Source organism: Anoplolepis gracilipes, chromosome 5, assembly GCF_047496725.1.
Source record: "Anoplolepis gracilipes chromosome 5, ASM4749672v1, whole genome shotgun sequence".
Taxonomy (NCBI): domain Eukaryota; kingdom Metazoa; phylum Arthropoda; class Insecta; order Hymenoptera; family Formicidae; genus Anoplolepis; species Anoplolepis gracilipes.
The window spans coordinates 9,205,589-9,217,767 of NC_132974.1; the positions used below are offsets into that span (position 1 = coordinate 9,205,589).

At 30.9% G+C, this 12,179-nt stretch overlaps 1 long non-coding RNA gene across 1 annotated transcript; it reads right to left on the reverse strand.

The window, feature by feature from the left end:
• Positions 1-260: 260 nt before the first annotated feature.
• LOC140666239 (uncharacterized) lies at positions 261-2,095 on the reverse strand. Its single transcript, XR_012046736.1, has 3 exons — positions 1,549-2,095; positions 590-1,167; positions 261-342 (listed from the first exon to the last, which is right to left on the reverse strand). It is a non-coding gene; the product is annotated as an uncharacterized lncRNA (long non-coding RNA).
• Between the last annotated feature and the right edge of the window lie 10,084 nt (positions 2,096-12,179).

The window sequence follows — 12,179 nt, forward strand, 5'->3', positions numbered from 1 at the left end:
GGGTATTTATGCACGCGCACGCGCATCTATATATAAAGAGATATAAATTTTCAGTCGAAAGTTAGTATAAAACTTTTACGCGTAACTTCATGTGACTTCGAATTTTATAGACCTAAAATGCTCGAAGAGAGAGAGGAAGTACCAGCTTTAGTAGAAATCATACGTCTTCACTTTATGTATAGAAAAATCGGCAAAGTTACGAATTTCCGCACGAACAGCAATCTACAGCCATCAATTTTCATGGGCGACTGAGCGACTTCAAAAATTTTAAAGTTCTCAGAATGATTTGCCATCAGCAAAAACTTGCGCAATTCAATTTGTCGATCCAAAATATACAACTTCCTGAAATTATAAATCCCGATTTAAATGTTAATTCATCTTATTTATTCATGTTATTATCAATTATTGTATTATTGCAACGCGAGAATTAAACTTATAAAACCATGATTTATCTAGAGTAAGGCATACATGTAATTTCAATCTTATGTATATAATAATTTTTTGTTGTTGTAACAATAATCCACTTAAGCGATTTATCCATTTTTAAAGAAAAATAATAAAACAATTATAAAAATATATATATACACACACTTAATATGTTTGTACCAAATAGTTTACATCGTGTAAACTCGACGTAACAACTGTAGCTTGTATTGCATCGCATTCGACAAGCGGGGTTCAGATTGACAAGACCGATACTTCACCGTGATGGAAACCGTCAAGTTCCGCTACGTAACTGAATAAATCACAGATACACGACTACCTGTGGAGACTTGTGTTAATATCCGCTATGCGTGACAAGGTGTAATTAATCCATAATAAGTGCAATTAATTTTAAAGTAGTTTTCTTTGCCATCAGCCGAATTAAATTTAGCTCGATCTATCACGCTGGCAGAAAAAAAGTACATAATAAAGAGAATAAAAATAACCGAGAAAATTCCGCATTCTCTTCATCGGATGTGGCAAACCAGAATGCAAACGTGTATTCGTGGGTGAAAACATCGATCGTGTGTCGGCCAGCGCAAAGTCGGTAGACGCGTGAATCTTAATTTGCCGGGTTGGTCCCCGTGGACGGACAGTACTTCTACGTGCATTTACCGAACATTTACATAAAGCACCTTTCGTGGCGACACGTATCTCATTCACTTTTCGAAAGATTAATTGGATCTATTGGAACAACATAAAGCTTGTTAGAAGAATTTTAGTAGTTAAAATAATTTTGTAATTAAACTTTTTCAATAAAAAAGTATTAATTACTGTACAAAATGTAAAATAAAGAAGAACAATGTACAACTTCTATGGCATGTATGTACTATATGAATGTTACAACATTTATTTTCTATCTTAAAATCACCATTAATGATTGTCGTTCTTGTGTATGCTTGATTAAATAGTTTCAGATAATTTTTTAATCAAACTTTTCTATGAAAAAAAGATTAATTGTATACAATTATTGTACAAAATGTGATATATATATATATATATATATATATATATATATATATCACATAAATGTGTGTTACTTATTTATGTAAAACATATATTTACTTTTTTTGTCTCAAAATTGCCAGATATCGCTCTTATGCATTAACTGACCCAATTCTTTTCGATGTCTTGGCGATAATCGTCGGTGACTCTGACCCTTTTCTTTGAATACTTGGTAGCGCAGAACAACAGTTAAAGAATTACGAGAAGAGAAATACCGACAGCACAGTAGCATTCGGTCGTAACGATTGGACGGAGTAACGTCACGAGAGCTTCGTCGGCACGGCATGGCTAATTAATCAAGCTTTTATAGTCGTCGTTCAGTTGAACCTTCGACCGCCGTCCAGTTTGCCACTGTTCTCTCTTTCCTCTTCCCTCTTTTTCCATCAGTCCATCTCGCTCCTGAAACGCTTGATCTCTCATGGACCATCGGCGAAAGGAGGTCGGAGAACACGCCATTTACCTTTGTACCATTCGTCGCGTTGCTCGTGCGATCGTGCAAGTGCATAAATTATTCATGTCGCGATTAATGCGGTTAAATATTTAGGTACTCCGTTATTCTTTCACTTTAGTTTAGCACGTCGCACCTCTGTAGGTGCCAAGCGTGGATTATCACGCACTCCCGCCTCGCGCAAACAAATTTTCGCGAGGAGTCGTCTCGACGCACAGCTGCCAACGCAATGGGATCCTTAATTGATGTTAATTGGACGGTTATACATTAAACGCGCGAATGTCGCGAACACGTTTTCTCTCGCATTTGAAGAAGGTCACCAATGGCACTTTTTGTGTGTCTTACGTTTTTAGTATACAAACATGTGACATAAGAATACTTTCTCTATTTCTTCAGATGTAATATTTCTTTTTTCTTCAGATTTTCTTACGCATAATAGAAATTATCTTGATAAAGTGTTTTTTTTTTTTTTTTAATTAAAATAATAAAATATGAAGTGTAAAAACATATTTGTATCTCTTTCGCGTATATTCTACTATAGTTGATCATATATTCTCTGAAATTGATTACTGAACGCGTTGCTGTTACTTAATAAAGAATGGCTTGCTTTATATGAAAAACGCGTACACATATCAATTCCTCGCTATTACAAATCATCCTACAGCCTCAATGTTCCTCAGGTATCTTGGAAGACGTGCATGATATACATAAGCGCAAACAGCTACGTGAACACGGGATAGATGGGCTGCACGTTATGGCAGGGATATTCTCAGGAAATTCACCATTTTTAAGCTTATCCATGGTACTTATTTCTCGGGAGATACGAGAGGCCCAGGGTTTCACCCCGGCAGCAAGCGGAAGGATACAAAACGAGCGTGAGCTCGCCAGCGTAAAGGATGAACGTGTTTTCCAGCTGTAGGGACGAGATACGTTCTTGGAAAATCAGTGACCACTTTAGAACGAAGCAAACACGATTATTATCTTGCGATTTTACTATAAAATTTTAATTTAATTATCAAATCCAATATACTTCTTCATACTTTATTTTTCTATGTATTATTATTAATAAAGAAATATTGCTAAAGTTTATTAAGTTTACTTTTTTTCAATTTTATTTCGCGCAATGTTTGAGCAACGTAAAAAGTATTCAAAAGCAAATATAATAATAAAAATGCATACTTCCGCGTATTTACATGCTTTCTAATATACAAATTTATAGCAATAATATATGATACTAATTTTATAATTCCTGTATGTTTTATTGGAATTTGCAATAAATTAATCAAAAGTGTACTACTTAACTAGTGACAATAATTCTTGGGCGCGAAAGCTGAATTGAACAGATGATATACATGAAGAATGACAGCTTAATATTTTGACGAAAAAATTTTGATAATTGTCCAAGATAACTCTTTTTGATAAAATTTCAACATAAAAATCATACATAATATGAAAAAATGTTCTTAAAATAGTTATCATTAAAATAGCAATCATAATTTTGTGTCTCATATAATATTAAAATATTTTACAAAATTTACGTATATTTAATATTATTAACATATTTGTACTGCAAAATATCTGACTTGTACTTGAAAACTGTTTATTCAGAGTACAATATAATAATATAATTATCCGACAACTTTTCTGAATTATTAATTTAAAATATTTTTATCTATTCTTAAATATTTATATCGATTCTTATTGTTTTTATATGTCACAAAATTTATCTTATTGCTAGAATTTCTAACGATATTTGATATATATTATAGCATGTGAATCAACTCGATCTCAAACACTTTATCTTGACCCTTCATAACAACCACACACGTATTTCACCGAAAAATAAAACTTTGGTTCTGCAGTTTGTCTTTTTTTTTTTATTCTCATTCTTCACATCGTGACCTCCCTGTGCGGATAACCTTTACAGTAGTTTTTCGACTTGCTGTGCACGTTCGATACTGTGGTAGTCCGACAAATTTATATGGAACACATTCATTTTTACAAATAAAGTTGCTATTGTACCATTTTCCATTTCCATTTTTCCATAAGGAAATCATAATGAAAGTTACTGTCCATTCATAGTAAATGAGAAAACGAGTTTTAACAAAAGTGTAGAGAAGCTTTCAGTTTTTGATCAAATAAAAGATAATTTTTTTAATGTGAATTATTATCTTCAAAACGTCACATAAAATACTGTTTGCATGTCTAGTTTTTTTTAATATGCCATTTGATATATTTCACAAGGATACTGTTTACCTTGACCCGTGTAAAAAAACATTGAAATTGTTGGTACGTACGAAACTGCGATCTTAGATGACCCGCGGGCCATAAAAATCTGACGTTGTAAAAATTAGGATTGCCTTAGGGAGTAATGTGTAGGGGTTTGTAAGTTTATGTGAGTTTCGAAACCCTCTACGGTTGTAAAAGCCTTCCAAAAGTAGATGTTAAATCTTCAGAGAGAATCGTGCATGTTCGATAATAAGTTATATAGCAACAATTCGATGTGATTTTCTTTATCAATTATAAATTTACCGAAATTTAAATGTTATATTGTTTAGTAAATCAGGATTATATTATATAATTCAGGATATATTATAAAATTGATCTGTAATTATAAAAGGAGAAATAAGAGAAGAATTTATATAATTACAATTACATACTATATAATTTAAACAAACAAATAAAATGCTCCGTGTTAATAAAACTGTAGAATAAGAGTTACACACAGAACAATAACAATTAATATAATGAATAAGAAAGCATCAAGAAAAAGCAGTGTCTTTCACGTTTGATATGTCTGGTTCCAACGACGCGTAGATTAAATTTCTCGCGCATTGACATTGCAACAAAGCAGATATACCTTTGTGCAACGTATAACATTACTTTGAATGGCGAGACTCGCAAAGAATATCCCGCAAGAGACATCTGAATATTCACATATCATCTCTTCGCTATTGTAGCTTTTATTTGCACTTCACATTTTCTTTTATTCTGTTACGAGCAGTTCCGGGAAGACCACACTACTAAATCATAGAACAGCCAAACTGATGAAACGCATTTCAAAATGTGGCCCTAGGGAAAAACGAGACGACATTATCCCGGATCGACATTTTCAATATAATGTGCTGGGTACATACAACGAATTGCACGATATTTATATTAAAATTTTCCGCTCGACATGTATCATAAAGTCAATTTCTCTTCTTTTTTTATTATGCTTGTATTAAACAGTACTACTATAGTAATGACAATTTACGATAAATGCCATAGATTTAGTACATTTTTACTCTTATAGTCTCAAATTAATCCATTTTATTAATCTATATGTAATCATATTTTAAATACTAACTGAATTTTAATGGCGCGTCTAGTGGAAACTTAATCGCGAGCTAAAATTTTAATAAATTCATCTTTTACTAAAGTGGAGATTCGCATAACGAATTGCAATACAGTGGATGCAGTTAAAAATTAATAAAACTATTCCAAATTAAAATATAAATTAAAATGTTTATGTACATAAGAAAAATTTAAAATATAAAAAAAGTAAAAAAATTAAGCGAAGAAGTGAGATCAAAAAGTACATGTCGCAAAAGGATATTATAAGATAATCTAAAAAAAAACTACTTTCTAATGATCAGAAGAATTAGTAATGTAAATTTAAGCAACTGTAACAAAGCAAATTTTTAAATCAAGATATGTCACCTAATCTCATATATCTTCTGTTTACGAAAAAGAAACTTTAAGTTTCATTATAGTAAATGATTGAACGGACTATCTAACGATAAAATAGAAATGAAAAGTTAGAAAGGATTTTCATAGATATTGTATGCGATTTGCCTTTCTCTGAATTATCTCTAACATAATCAGATGTCAGCCACTAATGAAGTATACATATATCGTATAACGTCAATTATTAATCAAGTATATATATCTCTAATCCCATTAACTCGTTTCTGAAAGATTCGATCTTCACAGCTGTGAATAAATGGGCGAGGCTCAATCGAGACAACACGCCTCGAATAAAGAAAGAGTTTAGTAGGTAACACATCGTCGAGGTAATAAAGATTTTAAAGCATCCGCATATTGCGAATGACGTAACTCCGTGGCACGTCGTCGATTTTACGTTCTCTATCGATTCACTGGAACAAACGCATTAACCACGAACCGCGAACCGCCTTAGTCTCAAAGGAGCAATGTGGCTACCGCACTCTACTAATGCAAAACCCTCCACCGCTGTCCCGCAGCCTTCTCTCTCTCTCTATCACAAGTATACGCATATCACCCGTCCCTGTTCCAGGCCCTTTCTCCCCGTCGTACGGTCCCTTGCACTTCATCGAGGGCTCGCGGCTCCTAAATTTCCTACCCTTTAGTAATAATATATCTGTCCCTTGGGTGTCGCTGAGAAAAGGCCACCTCATCCTACTCAAGACCCCACGTGCGACTATTATCTTATATACATATAACCAAAAGCTCCCGAACTCGAGTTTCCTCCTGAGCAATTCTCGCAAGGTATCTTCGGACGTATCTTTTTAAGATTGCACACCACCGGAAACAAGCTCGTGCCGGTGCGCCTTTATGCCCAGCGTGCGACAGTCCCCTTTGAAGAATTTACCGAACGATGCGCAGAGAGAAACGAGATCCCTTGAAAGTACAAAGAAAGAGAAAGAGAGAAATGGACGGTTAGCGGAAATTGGAAAGAATGAGTTAACGAAAGAACGAGTCTCTAAATCGATTAAATGTCTTTCAAAACGTTAAGGGTGTCCGGCTTCTTGGATCCGGCTTCTTGGATCCGGCTTCTCTCACAAACCATTCTAGTTTTATTATATCTGCTTTATCGTTTATTTAATAGAACACACAATACTTTTCGAATTATTAACTCTGACATCAACAATTTCAACTAATATCTATCGCTTTACTCATATCATCTTGTATTGATAATAACTTTATATTAGTAGTTTCTTTATAAAAAAGTAAAGCTTTTAATAAAGTTAATATTTATCTAAAAAATTTGATTAATATTTAATAAAAAACTATTTATTTTCTGTAAATATTTAAAAAAATTATCTTTTAAGAATCAGTTTTATAAAATGTTTATAAATATTAAATTACTTTAACTGTAATAAAATGCGGGGGCTTTTTTTTTTTTAAGTGTCCGAGACAAAATGGGTTTATGTAATTATATAAAATGATATAAAATAATATTTCTATTTTCATATACGGATAATTAATTTATCCGAATATAATCATATAAAGCTAAGATTATATCGCATCAAATTTCAGATATATTATTATATATAATTATATAAAATTATACGTTTTATATATACATATATATATACGTTTTATCAAATCTTTTCATATATATATATATTTATACATATATGTGTGTGTGTATGTATAACAAATTATGTATATTTATATCTGACCATTATATTTACATCTATCCATTATATCATTTTTTTCTTAGGTGTTTTTTCTTGTATATCTGGAAAATGTATATTCTATTATAAAAATGGCATTGTAATATCAATTTAATACTTCGTCCGATAATTTACCAAAGAAACTGTTGTACAACGTATTTAAAAACAGCGTACTTTTTTAGAAATTGCCATCAGCCATTTGCATTTAAAATATGTTGACAAAAGAAATATCTGACAATTCCCATGCTGAGCAAGAACATTTGTGAAACCCTTTCGCGTTTCACTACTGCAGGAAAATCTCCTGGGAAACCAGAGTTAAAAAGTGTTCTTGAGTTCATTGCTGACATGTCAAGCTGGAAAACCTGAAAGACTAGCTAAATGAGAAGTATTTAGAATTTTACAAAATGTGCAATAATCGAATTTTTTCTCATATTCTAAAGACTCGTAATACTGTAGAACGTACAAAAGCTATTGACATTTGATATGTACCCTCTCTCTCTTTTTGTCTTTTGTTAACTATTTTCTCTGAATTACACTGCCGTTAGCGCATTTTATTGAAAATCCTCTGAAATTCTAATAAAGATAAAAAGCACTGCAATTGAAAATTTCTACAATATTTTATGGGAGCATAATTTAATTTAATACTATATTTTAATAATATTTTAAAATTTGATCAACTCTCAAACAATAATTCATAAAACAGAGGTTTGTGAATCATAAATTATAAATTAATTGTATTCAAAAAAAGATTTAAATCAATTTATAATTATTTTCGCCGCATACATTATTTACAGTAATATGATTACAATTAAATGATATTTACAAATTCGATATATTTTAATATAACAATAAACTAAAAGATTTTAAAACAATTATTTAAAGAAAATATATGTAAGAGAAAATTTAATAAATTTTTCTTACAGGTAATAATTTTTATTCATTATATTACATTAATAATTCCACCTTTTTTGGAAATATGTTATTTTTTAATGTTCATCTTAGGAAAAGTAATTTCATTTATTAATCGTTTATAGTTGCAGTTTTATATTTAATTTAGAATTTAACTTAAGAGTTAACATAAGAGTTCCATTGTGTTTTTATTTATTTATTGTTTTAATTACACAGAAAGCTTTAACGCTAGCCAATTTTTGTTAAGCGTGAAAAAATTTATTAATCTAGACTTGCGTATATTTTTACAAAAATGTTATACATTTTTGCCGAACTTCAAATAAATTCATTCTTTTTTTTTTGTCTAGTATAGTTTTCTTTAAAAGATGATTTTTGTAGCATTAGAAGACTTTGTTTAGCGTGTTCGCGGTTTTATCTTCCATAAATTATATTAAAATACTCCCGAGTTCGCATTTTCCCTTTTTGGAACCAACGCTTTCCATGAACATTTCCGCTTGTTATCGCAGAATTAAATAACTCTCCGCGCCTCTGTTACGATAAAACATACACCAAGAAACGCGTTTCTACACTCTTTTATCACTACAAAACTCAGTGACCTCATAAATAGTTGTCGTTTGAATGAAGTTTTCAAAAATCTTTTTCCAAGATAATACGATATTTTTGCAAATTATGCACAAAATCGAGTGACAATTAAAACTGGTAATTATTATATCTAATTAATATGTTTATAATTTTCATTTAATTATTGATCTATAAAATATTAATTGGATATGTGTGTAAATTGATATTTGGTAATATTTATATTATTTAAAATTAATATTATGCTTAAATATTATGCAAAAATAATATAAATTTTACTGTGCAAAAATTTACAACAAATGGCATTTGACAATAGTGTTTTATATGTTTGCAACAGAAAAGATACAATTAATACACTATAAAACATATAAGTATTATCATATATTATATATAAGACACATATCAATAATTATACGAAAACGAAAATAATTTATCTAATCGTATTAATTATATGTTCGAGGTTGCTTTCAATAAAGGCTGCTATTATGTGACCAAATATGCGGTGTAATGCGGTCGGTCCTACCGAGTAGTGGAGTATGAAACTATGTGACTATCGATGGATACTGTGTAAATTGTGCGAATTACTTTCACAAATTATGCGGAATTCGTGAACTTCCGCATTTCAGAGGTCGATCATACATGAATATCTGCTTGCACTTTCGACTGCTTCTTCGAAACGAGTTTGGTATGCCTTATCCCCTCTCTTTTTGACCTCTCGAGAATTGTGTCGTGTGTCACATAATTTTACGGAACAATAAATATGCTCAAGAATTTCAAGATAATAATGTTTAATAGTGTCCTTTATGCGTGTTAATAAAAAATAATCAAACTTATATAACAACAGAATTGATCTAATAAATTGAATTCTTTTCTAAATTTCAGTTTCCTTTTGTCGTACGAATTCCAGGATCCGTAAATTAACATTTAATTTATTCTGTCACGCAATGTTGCCTATATCTTCACCATAATACGAAGTAAAAGTTGTTTCGATATTCAAGATTCATGCTATGGGTCATTTAATATTCTGAATAGATATTTATTGGCTTCATTTCTCGTGCGTGAGCCTTACTAAACCTTGGATTAATAAATTAGCTATAAAAGTTAACACGAAACGCAATCAAAGTTGTTCATAATTTAAATAATCTTAATTCTTTCGACAATATAAATATCGTCTTGCATTTTAGCTAAAAATTTCTGTATAAATAAAATTTGAACGTAATTAATCTTCTCTCTATTGCCATTTATCATATTTAAATAATTTCAGAATCTGTATTTTGTATCACATAATCAAATGCTTCAAAGATGTTAAGATGGCTATTTCAGCGCATTAATGATTGAGAATTAGCTCTGAGCACTTTAACGATCGACAAATGGTAGAAACAGTTCTCGTGATTTAGTTGTTATAGCGCGAACGGTATTATTCCTGACAATTAATGCAAGAGTAAATTCATGCACATAGTAAGGCAAACCAGTCCGCTTCTGCTGGTAATTGTACGCCATGGAACGCGTAATAGATCGATGAGGAAAGGAAGCGAAGCAGAATAGTATCATCCAGAGTGTTAAATGGAATTCAAGTTAGTGTTGTCTGAGACTCTGGGAATACGGTATATAACACTCCATATAATCTTATGTATTTCGGCTCTTGAAACAGTTAAGAGAAAGAGAGAAAGAGGGGGGAAAGAGAGAAAGAGAGAGAGAGAGAGAGAGAGAGAGAGAGATTAATGCAATATTAAAAAGAAACGAAATACTTATATTATTTAACAGCCATTCATTGAACTCGAATCATTGAAAATGTATCGCAAATTTGATTATAATTTTTTTATTGCATTTGTACATGCAAGTTCAGTTCATTTGCAAAGGATTTATATAACGCACAAAATGAAACATTCTAGCGACTCGATGCTTTCCGATTCATTCGATATCGAATTAAACGTATAGAAATACGAGGCTGGCTGAATTCGAGCAACATATGGTGTACAATTTATCGATTAATTATAAAAACAGACATCAAACACATCTGTAAAAAAACTTACATAACTGTTTTAAATATTGAGGAAAAAAGATAAGTCAGACGAAAAATTGGGTAAGATTCCAATTTTCTTTTGACCAAGCGGTATAACACTTCTAAAGGCAGCGCGCGGCAATTAGCGGGAAACGTAATTACAGGCATTTAATTAAAGCGAGTTGTCGTAGCTCGACGCACTCCTCTTTTCCACTAGACTTATCGTAAGCCTTTCAAGTCTACAACCGAAAAATTTCGGCATTCTTCTTTTTTTCTTTTAGGTAAGCAATAACTTTAGGTTTGCGTCAAATCCTTTTATGAGCTTGCGAGATATTTCTCTTATTCTTGTTTAAACAATTAAAAATATATTAAGGTTTGCACTGAAAAAAACGAACCTAATTTATTTAATTATACCTAATTTATGTTGCTTCGCGAGAAATGTAGCAATTTATTCATTATTTTCTTTTCACTTTATTTATCATTCATTCATTATTTTAATTTCTGAATATTTAAATAAAACTAACCAAATAAGAAATAAGATTATTATATACATTTTTAATATATAAATTTTAAAATAATTTTAAAACAATTTTTTTTAAATTATTTTTTTTAAACATAAAGTAACGCTTTTTAGTTACAAATTCTTTTGGAGGCATTAAAAATATTGATATATGAGTCAATCTTTTAACTTTTGTGTAGCAATAAATTATCATTCAACAAGTAATATTGCAGGAGTTTTTACACACATGATAGAAATATGACAATAATTATAAATCTTATTTTTTGGAGAGTCAACAGTTTTCTTTACTCTAGAAATGATAGAAATAGCACTTGTATATTAATAGTTTCTATATTATTATGTATTTTTGATTAATTATTAAAAAAAAATAATTATAAACACAACACATTGTGTTACATTACGTATAACAAAGAGCGTGTAACTATATTTTTTATATCTCATATCATTATTAAAAAGTTAATTGCACATAGCTAGCATCAATCACTTGACATTAAAAATATAAAAGCGAAATTTGCTCGTGAATGTAATGCTTGGTATGTCAAGAATTATTCTATCGTGTTGTAAGATCGTGATTTTCGAAACATTCTTCAAGTCCGTGCTTTAGATAATGAGTTACAAAGTAGAAGTTAAACGCTTATACAATTATTCTAAATCTAGCAGATAGCAACACCTCGTCGAAATTGTGACAAGTTTAGCAACGAGCGCTGTGGCACACGGCTCATGTTCACGGGACAAGAGAAAAGGAATGACTGAGAGAAAATGGAGTATGTAACACTCCAATTAAGCTGAGGCATCAGTCCACGATGTCTAGAG